Source organism: Danio aesculapii, chromosome 5 (assembly GCF_903798145.1).
Source record: "Danio aesculapii chromosome 5, fDanAes4.1, whole genome shotgun sequence".
NCBI lineage: Eukaryota > Metazoa > Chordata > Actinopteri > Cypriniformes > Danionidae > Danio > Danio aesculapii.
In genome coordinates this window covers 67,982,406-67,997,745 of record NC_079439.1, presented here as the reverse complement: position 1 = coordinate 67,997,745, position 15,340 = coordinate 67,982,406, and the positions used below count along the sequence as shown (strand labels likewise).

General features: G+C 36.1%; 1 protein-coding gene across 1 annotated transcript in view; it reads left to right on the top strand.

The window, feature by feature from the left end:
• Nucleotides 1-15,340, top strand: part of flrt1a (fibronectin leucine rich transmembrane protein 1a) — a 163,315-nt gene that overhangs the window by 112,132 nt on the left and 35,843 nt on the right. Inside the window, exon 2 of the mRNA XM_056458769.1 lies at nucleotides 3,716-4,326. The gene's annotated coding sequence lies outside the window, so the exon portion shown is untranslated. The remainder of the gene's footprint in view (nucleotides 1-3,715; nucleotides 4,327-15,340) is intronic.

Here is a 15,340-nt window from a genome sequence, read left to right as displayed (position 1 = left end):
AATGAATGATTTCAGTTTTTTATATTATAATATAATTAACATTATTTATTTATTACATAATTGTATTTATATTATTACTTATTACTTAAATATATATATATATATAATTTATATAGTTATATAATTACCATTGATGGGTTGCAGCTGGAAGGGCATTCACTGCATAAAACATATGCTGGATAAGTTGGCGGTTCATTCCGCTGTGGTGACCCCTGATTAATAAAGGGATTATGTAAAAAAAAAAGGAATGAACGAATGAATAATTATATCATTAATGGTGGCTCAGTGGTTAGCATTGTCGCCTCAAAGCAAGAAGGTCGCAGGTTTGAGTCCCAGCAGGGCCAGTTGGCATTTCTGTGTGGAGTTTGCATGTTCTCTCCGTGTTTACCCCAGAGTCCAAACACATGCGCTATAGGTGAATTAGGTAAACTAAATTGTCCGTAGTGTATGAGTATGTGTGCGAATGAGTGTGTATGGGTATTTCCCAGCACTGGGTTGCGGTTGGAAGTGCATCGGCTGTCTAAAACATATATTGGAATAGTTAGGGGTTCATTCCGCTGTGGCGACCTCTGAAATAGAGAGTAAGCCGAAGGAAAATGAATGAATGAATATTTTTATGATTTTTGGAACGAACATTTGGTTACGTTGCATATAGATATAAAATAAAGAAGTCTATAAACAGTAGTTTCTTTTAAAGGTTCAAGACACCCTGGAGTACTTTCTTTTGAGATTTTAACAGATGTGTGTGTGTCGAGCATCAGTTATGACAACGTTAGCACAAGTCAGCTTTAATTGTGGGGAAAACTGGAAAATTTGGAGCTTTTGTCAGCTAATTTCATGTTCTGGGTTAAATAAATAAATTTGGGGCGGGATCAAAAATGGTGACGTAGCGCGAATCTGCTAGCAGAGTTTCTTATCCTATGAGAAGAGCCTGCTTCTTAATTATTCATGAGAGGACATGCTTTCTGAAGGTAAGGCAGACCTGCCAAGCTGGGAGACCCAATAGCTATGTTTCCATTCACCTGCATTTTGGAGATGCGCATAAAAACTGGTTGATGGAAACGCCAAGATGCGCATAAATCTTGAAAATGTGCATAATAAAACATCTGAAATGTTCTTTTGGTCATTCTAAAACACCTGAACCGTTTCAGTATTAGTGTTATTATGTTATTAATGACCTCCAGAATCAAGAGCGTCTGTGCGCTGCGTCTCACGTCTTCAAATGCCACAGTGCATTCATTGCGTGTCAGGATTACATTTTGAGATGCAAGTCATTTATTAGATGAAGAAAAGGCTCACGCAGCTACTCTTATCGCATATCGGTTTTACTGTTGGTATTTGGCGCCAGTTAATCAGGAAGTGATGATTTTGTTCTCTTTGACTCCTTGGATGGAAACGCTGCTTTATTCGCACATCTTTAATGCGATAATTCAGTTTTGCGCACAAAGGTAATTAGCATTTTTGGATGGAAACATGGCTAATGACAAGGTGAGACCGTGTCTGCTCACAGCATGGGTCGTATGTCTGTTTCTATGATCCACAGGGTTTGTTGCATGTTTTTCCCAGCAATTCTGTCAGGGCCGATACAGTGAAGCTCTTGTTTTGCAGCAAACATTTTTGTCAGGAGACAAAATCTGTACGAGAATTGGAGAATGGCGGACTTTGTCTTTTATCAGTTGAGTTTGTTACCATTCAGACACATCACCTTTATCCGTGCTGCTGTGTTCACACATGTTTAAAACCCTCCAGATTACCAGGGTTGTTGCTAGATCGGATAAGGTTGTGAACGGAAGTTACAGAGAATTATTTATATTATTTATTAAAATTCCCAATTATTGTATTTTATTACACCTACCCCCACACCAACCCTAAACCCAACCATCACAGTACCATAAAAACAGTAGCTGTACAGAGTATTAATTATGGTGTCTATTAAATTTCCCAATAAATAGTATTTTTTAACACCGACCCCTACCCTAACCCTAAACCCAACCATCACAGTACTGTAAAAATATTAAGTATTGTTATACAGTGTCACAAAATATCCTACTATAATTGTTGTACATAACGCACTTCCGGTCGGCCGCGTATCTGATCTAGGCTTTACCGCAGGGGTAGGGAACCTATGGCTCGGGAGCCACATGTGGCTCTTTGACCAAAAATATGTAGCTCTCCAGCTGTCTCTCTTCAATAATATTTTAAAGTAAAAAAAAATTTGACTCACTAGAAATCAGTTTCCTATTGAAAATACAAAGCAATTCCCTTTTATTGTAATTTTTACAGCAAAATAAATAAGAACTCAGTTTTCAATAAAACGACGTTCCAAATGTGCATGTGTGGAACTGTGCATTAACTTGAATTACGACACCAATAAAGGGCAAGCAATTTCTATGGTAACCTCGTGCACGTAAATGTAAACAACATTCATGAGTGGTAAAAAATTCTTCATACATTGTGATCCATTCATATTTGTTTATTTTTGAGTTGTGCATGGATATGACCCCCAATGGCTCTTTAAAAAACGCATTTGCCAAAAAAAATCAGAAATGGCACTTTGATGAAAAAAGGTTCACGACCCCTAATTTAACGATTACCGGCAGGGTTAATGATTGTTTTAGATAGGGCAAGAGACCTGCTGCACTGATATCCACTGTGTCTGCATTCAGACCCGGAGATTGTGGAGGATGAAGTCCTGCTCATTTATAGTGTTTATATAAACATGATTATCTTTATAATGATATAACAAATTGTGGTTATGTGTATATGAAATTACAACTAACAAATATAGCAGGGCACTAATTTACTTAGTTTATTTCTTTGCATTTTAACTTTGTAAACTATAAAATCATGGCTCTCCTCATGGGTTGTCTCATTTTGTGAACCAACTGACAACAGTTGTTCACTCCCCTCTTTCTCCCCTGCTCTGTTGGCCACGCCCACTCCTCCCTCTGCTCGCGGAGCTCCACGCCCACTCCTCCCTCTGCTCGCGGAGCTCCACGCCCACTCCTCCCTCCACTCGCGGAGCTCCATGCCCATCTCAGAGCATTTTTGGAAAAAATTCTAAGGTAGACTTGAACTGAAAGAGGGGCTTTCATGGCCCTTTAAAGCATTTTGAAAGGCTTTGAAAACATTAGTATTTCTGCATGGTTTGAAATGTCTTTTCTTGCCATTTGCGTTTTGCAGAGAGGTCAGGGGATTCAGTTTTAGTAGATTAAATTTAGCATTTTCATACCCATTCAGTATTCTGGCATCAGGCTGAATGAATACGTTTTATTGGCAGATTTTGAACTGTATTGAGAGCGACTGTCAGTATTAAGATTGACCGACGGACTTTGAAAACTTCTATCGGTAAAAGGCTCAGTAAAAAAACAACATATACTGGCAATCCCTCTTTAAAGCATTAAAAGCTTCTTAAGAAGTATCCATCATGGAGTCTTTATAAGATAATGAAGTGTGGTGTTAAATAAATATTCTGTTTGCATACACTGGTAAATCTGTGTCATGATTTCTTTTTTCTTAGCTTTTTGTGGGAGAAACGCACCCCTGGATTTTTTAAATCTACTGTATACATCCATTTTCCTCTCATTTCAAAACATTAACAGGGCTGTAATGTCTTTGCAATGTACTGTATCTTTGAAGCCAGCATCACTAAAAAAAAATGAGCAACTCTAGCTTGTATGTGATTATTGAATATCCCTTTTTGCTTTGTCTACAGAACAACCTCCCTTTGGATTAAACAGGAAAAAAAGATGAATGTGCTTTTCCCCTGACTGGTCCGGCAATCCAGAAGGAGCTCCACTTCAATTAGCGAGGACATCTGAGGACACTTCTTTCTCCTAAAGCTAAAGCCGAGCGAACAATGGCACGTAATTACAAATAACTCCGTTTTAGGCTTTTCATTGGAGGCGAGGAAGAGAAGTCAGATATTTTTTGAAAGAGGATTTGAAGTACTTGCAACCGAAGTGGTTAGTTGGAATTGATGCCGAACGTGGATGTGATATCTTATGATTTTCATTCTAAGGACCACTTTATTGACCAAAAGAAGGAGCGTTTACTATCGCATCTGATTAAAACATCTCCACAAATCCCGGACATTCTCCATTTCTCTGGAATTACAAGGTTTTTTTTTTTTAGGATGTACAGTGTTGCATCTGACTGACTCTCAACCAACATCCTGATGAGAACAAGCGCCTTCACAGCCTGGCAAACAGCAGACAGTCAAACAGCGGGAAAAGGCATCCAGCGAGTCAATGTGGAGTCCATTAGCGCTCCCTGCCAGATCTCCCTCCGAGCTGAAACAGCACCTACTCAGCTTTGGTGTCAGAAGTAAGAGCTCTCTGTGTGTGTTATCTCCGTCTTTCCCACTCGCTCCGGCTAGCTTATCCTGATCCTAGTATTGACAGGCCTGATGTCCGAGTCAAACTTTAAAGGCTGTGTTAGTCTTTATTGTCTTGTTTTCCGATTGCCTCTATGCCGCTGGAATTGTCAGGTGATTTGGGCAGTTTTCAATGCAAGTTTTTTTGTGTAGCGCTTTTCACAATTATTATTGTTCAGAGTCGGCTTTACAAAAGGTGAATACATAGCATTTACAGTTAAAGTCAGAATTATTAGCCCTTCTGAGTTATTAGAATTTAAAATATTTCCGGCAATTTCTGTTTAATGGAGAGAAGATTTTTGTTCGATACATTTCTAAACATAATAGTTTTAATTAGTCGTTTCTAATAACTGATTTATTTTATCTTTGCCATGATGACGGCACATAATAATTTACTAGATATTTTTCGAGATGCTAATATTCAGCTTAAAGTGACATTTAAAGGCTTTACTAGGTTAATTAGGCAAGTTAGGGTAATTAGGCAAGTCATTGTATAACAATGGTTTATTCTGTAGACATTCGAAAAACAAAAAGGGCACCTATTTTACCCATTTTTCAAGATTTAAGATGAGTCTTTTATATCTCCAGAACGTGTCTGTAAAGTTTCAGCTGAAAACACTCATCAGATTATTTATTATAGCTTTCAGAATGTTGGATTTTCTTCTTTGAACACCATGTAGCTGTTTTTGTGGCCTGTGCTTTTAATGCTAGTTCATCCCGCCCACCGTTCCCACATGCCTGTCAGAGTGAGCCTCAATCTCTGCCTCGGCTGCGTCAGATAAACAGCACAGTGACAGAGATGAAGGAAGCAGATCTCACGTAACGTTTGTGAAAAATACTACAGTAAGAACTTTCCTAATGATTATTTGATGTATTTGTTGTGGAGTTAATTCAAGCCTTTGTGCAATGATGAGTCACTCACACTGTCGTTACAAAGGTCACGCACACACATACACACACAGAGAACACACACACACTGCACACGCATTTAATTTGCACTGTTTTTTGCACTGCAAATGTGAAAGGATACACGTTAATATCCACTGCTGCATGGATATCCGTTATGTTAATGTATAAAATAAACCTGATTTAACGTCCACAAACTGAGATTGAAGCCTCTTCTTTTATAATTGTACTAATATGTGGCTGTGGTGATAAAGTAAAGACGGTAAAATCGCTGTATTTCATTACACACATGCACTGTTCTAAACTCATTCTTGATCACATCTGTTGATGATGATTGATGATCACAGAGAGCTGAACAGATCTTTTAATCCCGGTTGCTTTGCGCACGTCCTGTCTTGTTGATATAATTTATATGTGTTACTACGAAGACATGTTAATACGTGGCTGTCAATCAATTTGGTGGGCGGGGAAACCGCACTCATAGGTCACATTGTGTTCGGCCTCAAAATGGGAGGGATTTGGATCCTATTTTCATTCATTTATTCATTTTCTTTTCAGCTTAGTCGCTTTGTTAATCCGGAGTCGCCACAGCGAAATGAACCGCCAATTTATCCAGCACGTTTTTACGCAGCGGATGCCCTTCCAGCCGCAACCCAATTCTGGGAAACATTTATACACACTCATTCACACTCATACACTATGGACAATTTAGCCTATCCAATTCACCTGTACCACATGTCTTTGGACTGTGGGGGAAACCGAAGCACCCGGAGGAAACCCACGCGAACGCAGGGAGAACATGCAAACTCCACACAGAAACGGCAACTGACCCAGCCAAGGCTCGAACCACCGACTTTCTTGCTGTGAGGCGACAACACTACCTACTGCACCACTGCGTCGCCAAGATCCTATTTTAATGTCAGGAAATTTAAAAAAAGAGACTTATGTTTATATCACTCCAATATGACTGTGGACACACCATACCTACACACAGTTCTGTCCAAACAGCTTACAAAAGTTGATTTTCATCATATGACCTTTAAAGGCTTAACTGGGTTATTTAGGCAAGTTAGGGTAATTAGGCAAGTCATTGTATAACAATGGTTTATTCTGTAGACAATCGCTAATAATTTTGACCTTAAAATGTTTTTTAAAAAAAGGAAAAACTGCTTTTATTCTAGCCGAAATAAAACAAATAAAAAATTCTCCGGAAGAAAAAATATTATCGGAAATACTGTGAAAAATCGTTACTCTGTTAAACATCATTTGGGAAATATTTAAAAAAGAAATAAAAAGTCTCAGGAGGGTGAATAATTTTGACTTCAACTGTATAATTACATATAATACACATAATTGTAGTTAATATATTTGAGCATATACATTATATACAGTATACATAGTTCAAGGCAAAATATACATAGGCTAATTAACCTAGTTTATTCGAGTGAGATATGCTTGACGCTAATAGCGGGTTTGGCATGCTGTCCTGGTAGAGAACCCTGAGCTCGGAGATAATTGAGCCCAGGGTTTCTGCCTGGTCAATAAGCATATAAGGGGGTCCGAGATCAGATCGGTCTCGAGAGCTCCCCCTGGTAAAGAGAAAAAGGAGGCGATTGGGTGGAAGGGGGGATTTAATCAAAACGAAAATAAGGCAGTAGGGTGAATTTGATTTATTTACTGTAGGCTTGAATCAATCTGACTGAATTATTGCTGATTACGGATGAGCGGCCAGCCGTGATCCATCTTATCATATGCTCCTTTCGAAATTAGTTTATAAAACTTCACTTAAGCTTATTATGTACTGTCATCATGGCAAAGATAAAAGAAATTAGTTATTAGAAATGAGTTATTAAAACTATTGCACTGAGAAAATGTGTTTCTTGCTTCGATGTTTTGTCCTGTTTCTTGTCCAAATATCTGAAAATTCTTAAATGAAGCATTTTCTAGACAAGCAAAATATATTGTCTCGTTTTAAGAAATAATATGTCAAAATCAAGTGAGTTTTCCCTTAAAACAAGTAAAATAATCTGCCTATAGGGTAAGCTAAATTATCTTATGTCAAGACAAAAACTCTAAGTAAGACAAGCATTTTTTGCAATGTGTTGAAAAACCCTTCTTTCCATTAAACAAATTGTGGGAAAATATTATTCAGGAGGGCTAATAATTGACGTCAACGTTATTAATGTTCATATTGGACTATATATCATATTTCTGTGTAGAGTTTCCCTATAAAAATCCAAAGACATGCAAAATGGAAGAAGGTTAAATTAAGCAGTGGGTAGAAATTATGAGGTGTGAGTGTTAATGTGCATGTGTGTGTGTGTGTGTGTTAGCCCTGTGATAGATTGGCCATCTGTCCAGGGTGATTCCATGCCTGAGTTACTGGGACATGCTCCAGAATCCCTGAGACCCACAGGACAAGCGTTCGTTCAGTTTCATCCAAAGCAGACGAATGGGAAAATTGTTTTTGCATGTTGTATCGCCGCAGTTCAGAAACGAATCGTCCAGTGAGTGAGGCTAAAAGGTTAATGCTGTTGCACGTTCCAGAATAATGTATCACCTGCTCTAAACTAAGGTTATAATAGTTTTGGATTTTTCATTAGTTTTAGTTTATATTTTGTTACAGAATAAATATTGTATAATAAAAACTCAGCCATACACTTTTTGACACCTGTATTTAGAGGACACATGAACTCTACCATCTACCACTATCATCTATCCATCCTCAAATTCAAATACAACAGCCCACAAGATAGCAGCCCTAAGTACAATATATGTGCAAGGCTGCTTCTGAGGTTATATACACAGTAGTGATCGGAAGTTCGGATATTTAACGCGGATGTTAGGACTCAAACATATTAAATTTATGCAAGAGTAATTTCAGTAAGTTAAAACCTCACCATGATCTGAAAAAGGTCTTAAAGTACAGTATTGCAACCCAACTGAAGCATGATTTACTTATTTAAATTCGATTACGATTTTCTGTCATGAAATAAACGTACGTTTTTTCACCAGATCCTCTCATTTAAGCCCTCGGTTTACGAAATCCTCTCATTTAAACTTGAACAACTGCACCCTCGGTGGAGTTCTTGAAGTTTAGTTCAGTCACAGCAGGCTGTCATGTACTGTTTGGTTCACTGAATCACGTATGCGCAGTAATATCGGTTCACCGCTTCTCATATTTGATCTGTGTAACGTTACTTTTCTAATAACTGAATAAGAGTTTATATTGGATTATTTAGAGTCAGAGGGGGGTATCAGGCTTGTTAAAATGTAAGTAGTTTGTGGATAAGTGCTTACTGAAGGCGAGAATCATTTTGAATTATTCAATTCGATTTGGTGAACTAGTTCAACCGGTTCACTTAGAAGATCCGGTTAAAAAGATTCGTTCGTGATCGTGATACAAAAATAAAACCCATTATTGGGCACAAATGTGTTTAAGTAATAATTTTAAGTCTCTGTATTTAATGCTGTCACCGTGCTGCTGTCATGTCCACTCATTGTTTTTGTCGCGGGAGTAACAGCGAGGATGACTGGAGGAGAACCGGCTCGATCTGGCCAATGGCAGCAGGATTACAGACTTTAAGGTGCCGTATGGGTCAAACACCTGCAGCGCGAAGTAAATAGATTTACTTCTAAAAGGCTTACAGTAAGATTATGTATTAAATACATTTACAAAGACGAAAACGGAGAAGGTTTTTGCTATAATTTTAGTTAGTTTCAGTTAATTTTGTATGCTCACAATACAGTTTCAGTTAGTGCTAGTTTTTATTAAAAACTTGTTTTATTTTTATTTCAGTAAACGACAATTATTTTACATTGTAGTTTTTGTTTTTTCGTTCGTTTTCGTTAACTATAATAACCTTGCTCTAAACCCTATACCCTAAACCTGACTGACAAGAAATTTACTGGCCTTTTTAGCTATTTTGTCACAGAGTACACTCAAAAAATATATTTTTTGCTGCTTGTTCAAACTACTTACTTAAAATGAGCTAAATCAAATCAATTCTTGAGGTTTTTTAGGGGCAACTTAATTGTTTTGTTTGATCAGATTGAATTTGTAAAACCAATGATGTTAACTTAATCGATTTGTTTTTGGACCACAAGAAGGAATTGTGAGGAACCCAGCATTTTTTAAAGTGGTTATGTGAGTGAAAAAACGAATCATTTGTTATTATATTATATTATATTATATTATATTATATTATATTATATTATATTATATTATATTATATTATATTATATTATATTATATTATATTATATTAAATAGTAGCAGAAAGTGAAAAGGATTTTTACTGCCAGTTTGATTTTTTTCAGCTGGAAACATCAGTAAAATGTATTATATTTATATGTACATTGCATTAAAGTTCACAATTTATTCCGGGGTGGCACGGTGGCTCAGTGGTTAGCACAACAAGAAGGTCGCTGATTTGAGTCCCGCCTGAACCAGTTGGCATTTCGGTGTGGAATTTGCATGTTCTCTCCGTGTTGGCATGGGTTTCCTATGGGTGCTCCGGTTTACTCCACAGTCCAATAACATAGGTGGGTAAACACAATGGTACATAGTGTGAACGTGAAAAATCAGCTTTGAAGCAAAAAGAAAAAGAGAGCAGATCTTTATTTCACAAGAACAGACAGAGTGTCAGAGAAACACCAGCTGGAGCTCCAGTAAACAAGACCGTTTCTATTATAGGTTTATAGGATATTATTTAGTACAAGATACTGATTCAGTGGGTAAATATATTTGCATGTTAGGTGCGATTAATTATAATAACAGAAGCCGTATGCTAATGATTAGTAAAAATAATTATATATAAAATGATTCATATTAAAAGCCTCCTAAGAGTTTTTTTCACTACAGAACAAACCACTGTTGTCCAATGACTTGCCTAATTAACCTAATCATCTTGATAAGCCTTTGAGTTGTACTTTAAGCTGAATACTAGTATGTTGCAAAATAATTAGTAAAATATTTTGTACTGTCATCCTGGAAAAGACTAAAGAAATATGTTATGAGAAATGAGTTTGTGGAACTATTGTTGAATGTAGGGCTGGTCGATGAAGCAAAAAAAAAAAGGATCACGATATCATGTTTCATATCATTTCGTATCGATAATTACTGAATATTTTTTAACAATACATTTAGTAATATTAGGATTTTTTTAACCACTTTATTTTCATTTACCAACATTACTAAGCCAAATAGTTTTAATAGTCAAAAACAAAAACATTAAAAATATCTGATTGCTTTATTTTAAAATAAACATAAGTGTAATAAATAATGAAGTAAACAAAGTGTTAAAGAGACTCTTAAACTTGATGAATAAAATTTTACAAAGTGTCTGCAATTGTAAAGCGTAAATACTGACCAATTAAAGCAAACTTTAAGGTAAGATGTCAGTAATATTGATTCAGTAAATCTTAAACTCGGTCAACAACACAAATTATGATAATCAAATCTGAGCTTTCAAGTAAAAGAACCAGCCATCATTATTCAAATACATATTACAACATTACAAATTGTGAAGTTGGATGACTGTAATACCCCCTATGCTAAAAAATCTTTCAGATGGGGAGCTAGTGGCTGAGATGCACAAGAAAAGGAACCAAAAAGCCACTCTGGCGACATCCTTACATCCTTTTTTATTTACAATCTCCTTACTGCTATATGGCACTCATTTTCACGTTTGTTGTTATTCAGACCTGAAGTGGCAATGACAACCCAAAACTCGCATGTGAAAAGCGCTCGTGCACCCCTGGTGTCTTTCTGTAACTAGGCGACCATCAAACAGTTTCTCAGAGGATGACAAACAGACTAATCATTGCTGCAGCTCTGATACAAGTTTATGGAGAACATTAAAAAGCACTGTAGTGTTTTACTGTGCTGTGTTTGTCTTAGGTAATTAGTCTACTGAAATGTCTATATTCCATATAAATTGTAAAGCAGATTGGTTAGTTCTACTTACATAAATCGCAGTGCGCACACGGAATTAATAGGGGCGCCTGGAAAATGCGTACTCGCACAATGTGCGCATCACTCCCTCTTTGCGCCGCAAGTCGCACGCCTACATTAGAAATGACAAACTTACACCCTAAGCTTATTATTGGCATTCCTTTCAAGGCGCGCGCTCAGTAGACACATTTTAATAAAACTATAGCATTTCATACTGAAACTTCATGCTGAACTTGTTTTTAACCTTATTAACAATAGTGTTCGGTCAATAAATATCGATACCATTTTTATCGCCCAGCCCTAGTTGAATGTGTAGGAAAAATCTTCCCTCTGATTAACAGCAGTAAATATTTTAGATATAAAAATGACCAGTTGGCGTTTCTCTGTGGAGTTTGCATGTTCTCCCAGCGTTGGCGTGGGTTTCCTCTGGGGGTTCCGGTTTCCCCCACAGTCCAAACACATGCGCCATAGGTGAATTGAATAAACAAAATTGGCCATAGTGCATTGGGGTGTGTAAATGTGAGAGTGTGTTGGTGTTTCCTGAGTTGCGGCTGGAAGGGCATCCACTGCTTAAAACATATGCTGGAATAGTTGGTGGTTCATTACGCTGTGGCGACCCCTGATAAATAAGGGACTATGTGGAAGGAAAATTGGCTAATAAATGTAATTTTAATTTCTAATAATTGTTTAATACTGTAAATATTGTAATTTTAGATATTGTTGTATTAGATTGTATTAGAAGCTGTATAAGTACCTAAACATAATCAAATAAATAATAATTCAGTACATTTTTGGCTGTTTAGTTGACTTGTTAAGTCTGACATCATGCGTCACCGTTTCCAAGTCCAAATGCTTTATTAGATCCCAAAAGCAAGCGACATATGGTGCAAATATACACTTGCAGTGTGCTGTAGGACTTGTGAAAATCATGGTCCTAACCTTTATCTCCATGGTGAAATCTCAGTTGGCCAGACGGCGATTCATCTTTTATGAATCCGTAAAATATTAGTGTCCAGAACACCGTGAGCCGAGAGACCACGCTGTACTCCATGTCTTTTTTAAAGCTTAACTTAAAATTTGTGCTATAAATAAACAGCGCTCATAAACGGTTGTTGACTCAGTATTGTTAACAGAAGCAGAGAGGAGGTCTGAGCCCCTGAAACTGTATTTATTACATCACACACACACACAGGCTGTGCTCTTCTGAAGGGCTCTTCTCTATGCCCTGCTCCTTTCACAGGGTTTACACGCCAGAGTCAGAGATTTACAGAAATGAACACTGTGTGGGGGACCAAAAAAATCAAACACTTTAGCCTTGGGGATATTTATTTATTTTGTTTGCCAATACTACACTAAAATAAATGCACACAACCAATTTGTGTAGAGGCAACATGAAGGAATTAAGTTAACTTATTAGTCTTTTACAAATTTAAATAGATTGAACTTATAACAATTAAGTTGTCCCCCAATAAAACTCAAGAATTGTGTTGTTTTAGCTCTTTTTAATTAAGTTTGAACAAAAAAAATTGAATTTAGTGCCAAATAAAGATCAGCTTTATTATTGAAACATCAAATCAAACAGTATAACAGTTTTGGTGTACACAATATAAAATACAAAACACAACAAATTCACAATAAAATCTAAGCCACACTACACAAACGTATAATAGTAATACATAATATTTTAACACTACTTATTATGTGGCTGTCTAAAATACCCAATCCTGATTGGTCAGTTGTAACCTTTCATGGTATGTTGCTCCAATGCTATCTCACGGCAATTCGTAACTTTTTGATTTAGTGGCGTATGAATTACTTCATTCGCATTCGTATAATTTAATACGATTTGCTCATCCCCCAGTGACAGTTGGGTTTAGGGGCTGGGTTTGATGCCACGCCTCCGTTTTAAAATCGTACATTTTCGTACGAATAAACTTGTACGAATTCATACAAATTAGCCACTAAACTGACAAAACGTAAAATAGTTAAATTTCCTTGTGAGATCAGGCTGGTTATTCTGAGATAACAACTGCTAAATAACGCAGACTCATCTGAGAACTACAAATCACCTTGACCGTCAGTGAATAGGTTAAAATCCATATACTTACATATTTATATTTATCTGCTAGTCTTTTACACTACAGTGTTTTGACTGTTTGGCTTTGTCCTGTGAATAAATAATACTTAGGCTAGTTATGCTTTCCGTTTAGTTGCTATCAGGTTTGTGTTTTTGGTTTTGTGTTTGCCGCCATCTTGTGACTGTATAATGCACAGGTTAGTGTATACTCCATCAGCTGTTTCTGTGACCTTTCTGTCAGCTTTCAAAGAATTAATCGATATCATTTCAGTATCATCAAGACAATATCATATGCTTAAGAAAAATATTTATTGAGAAATTAGTTCATCACAATACACGGTACAATTCAAAGAAGTAGAGTAATTGTGTGTGTGTGTGTGTATATATGTATATATATATATATATATATATATATATATATATATATATATATATATATATATATATATATATATATATATATATGTATATATATATATATATATATATATATATATATATATATATATATATATGTATATATGTATATATATATATATGTATATATATATATATATATATATATATATATATATATATATATATATATATATATATATATATATGATATATTTGTTTATTCAGACTGAACTAAACTTCAACAACTGCAGCACAGGTAAACCGAGGGCTTAAATGAGAGGATCTGGTGAAAAAACATATGTGTATTTCCTAACAGAAAATACAAATGGAATTTTAATAAGTAAATCATGATTCAGTTGGGTTGCAAAACTTTACTATAAGACATTTTTCAGATCATGGTGAGGTTTTAACTGACTGAATTTAATATTGCTGATTATTTTGATATGTTGAGTCCTAATATTCGCGTTAAAGATCTGAACTTTCCATCACTACTGTGTATATAACCTCAGAAGCAGCCTTGCACACATATTGTACTTAGGGCTGCTATCTTGTGGGCTGTTGTATTTGAATTTGAGGATGGGTAGATGATAGTGGTAGATGGTAGAGTTCATGTATCCTCTAAATACAGGTGACAAAAAGTGTATGGCTGAGTTTTTATTATACAATATTTATTCTGTTGATTTGGAATCTTGCACCTAACAAATATCCTTATTTAGGAAAAAAAATCAATAAAACGAATACTGAAACTAATAAAAACTAAACTAAAACTAAACAATTTCAAAATATAGAAACTAATAAAACTAATTTTAAAATTAATTAAAATTAACTGAATTTGAAAACAAAAATTCAAAACGAAATAGAAACTAAAACTAATGAAAATCCAAAACTATTATCACCTTGGGACGAAACTCCTTTTAACATAGAGAAGATACCTTTTATCATGTGTTGTTAGGATACAGTGTTAGAATATGTACATCTTCACAAAATAAATGACATTTTAAGACCAAAAGAGTTACAAATTTAGCAATAGAATTTGAACTCGACTCATCAAGAAAACAAACAAGTCATTACATCCCTAATCCTTGCAGTTGGCATCCAACCATTGTAAGTGCCGCGCAGCCCATCATAATCAGACCGAGGGATGTGGCAGAGGTCACTGCTGGTATTAGACATCAGCAGATTACCACTGCATGTTTTTTTAGACTATTACAGGATTGTGTCAGCTAAAGGAATGATTCGGGATTAAAGAGTTAGCGGACGTCAGGTTTTGCAGGAGCCGACAAAATGAAAAGAGAATTAAATGAAGATGAATCGAGAGGAAGATTATAAAAGCGGCGCCGTTCGCATGCATGCAGGAGAAAAGGTGAAATTTGGTGAGAAATAGCGGCGTGATGAAACAGAAGGGCACAGAGAAATCATCTGGCTCGCTTCTCATGCCGGGCACGTTCAGAAAATGACGGGGCGAGAAAGGAGGGAGATGTGGCGAGGGGATTGAGATTGTTCGGCCTGGATTTAAACACACTGCCATTTTACAAAAGAACGAGGAATTGAACACAAATGCAGTTCTCCTGCTGAATAAATACACACCTTACTGACTCAACCAGACAAATGCACAAATTGAAAGGCGA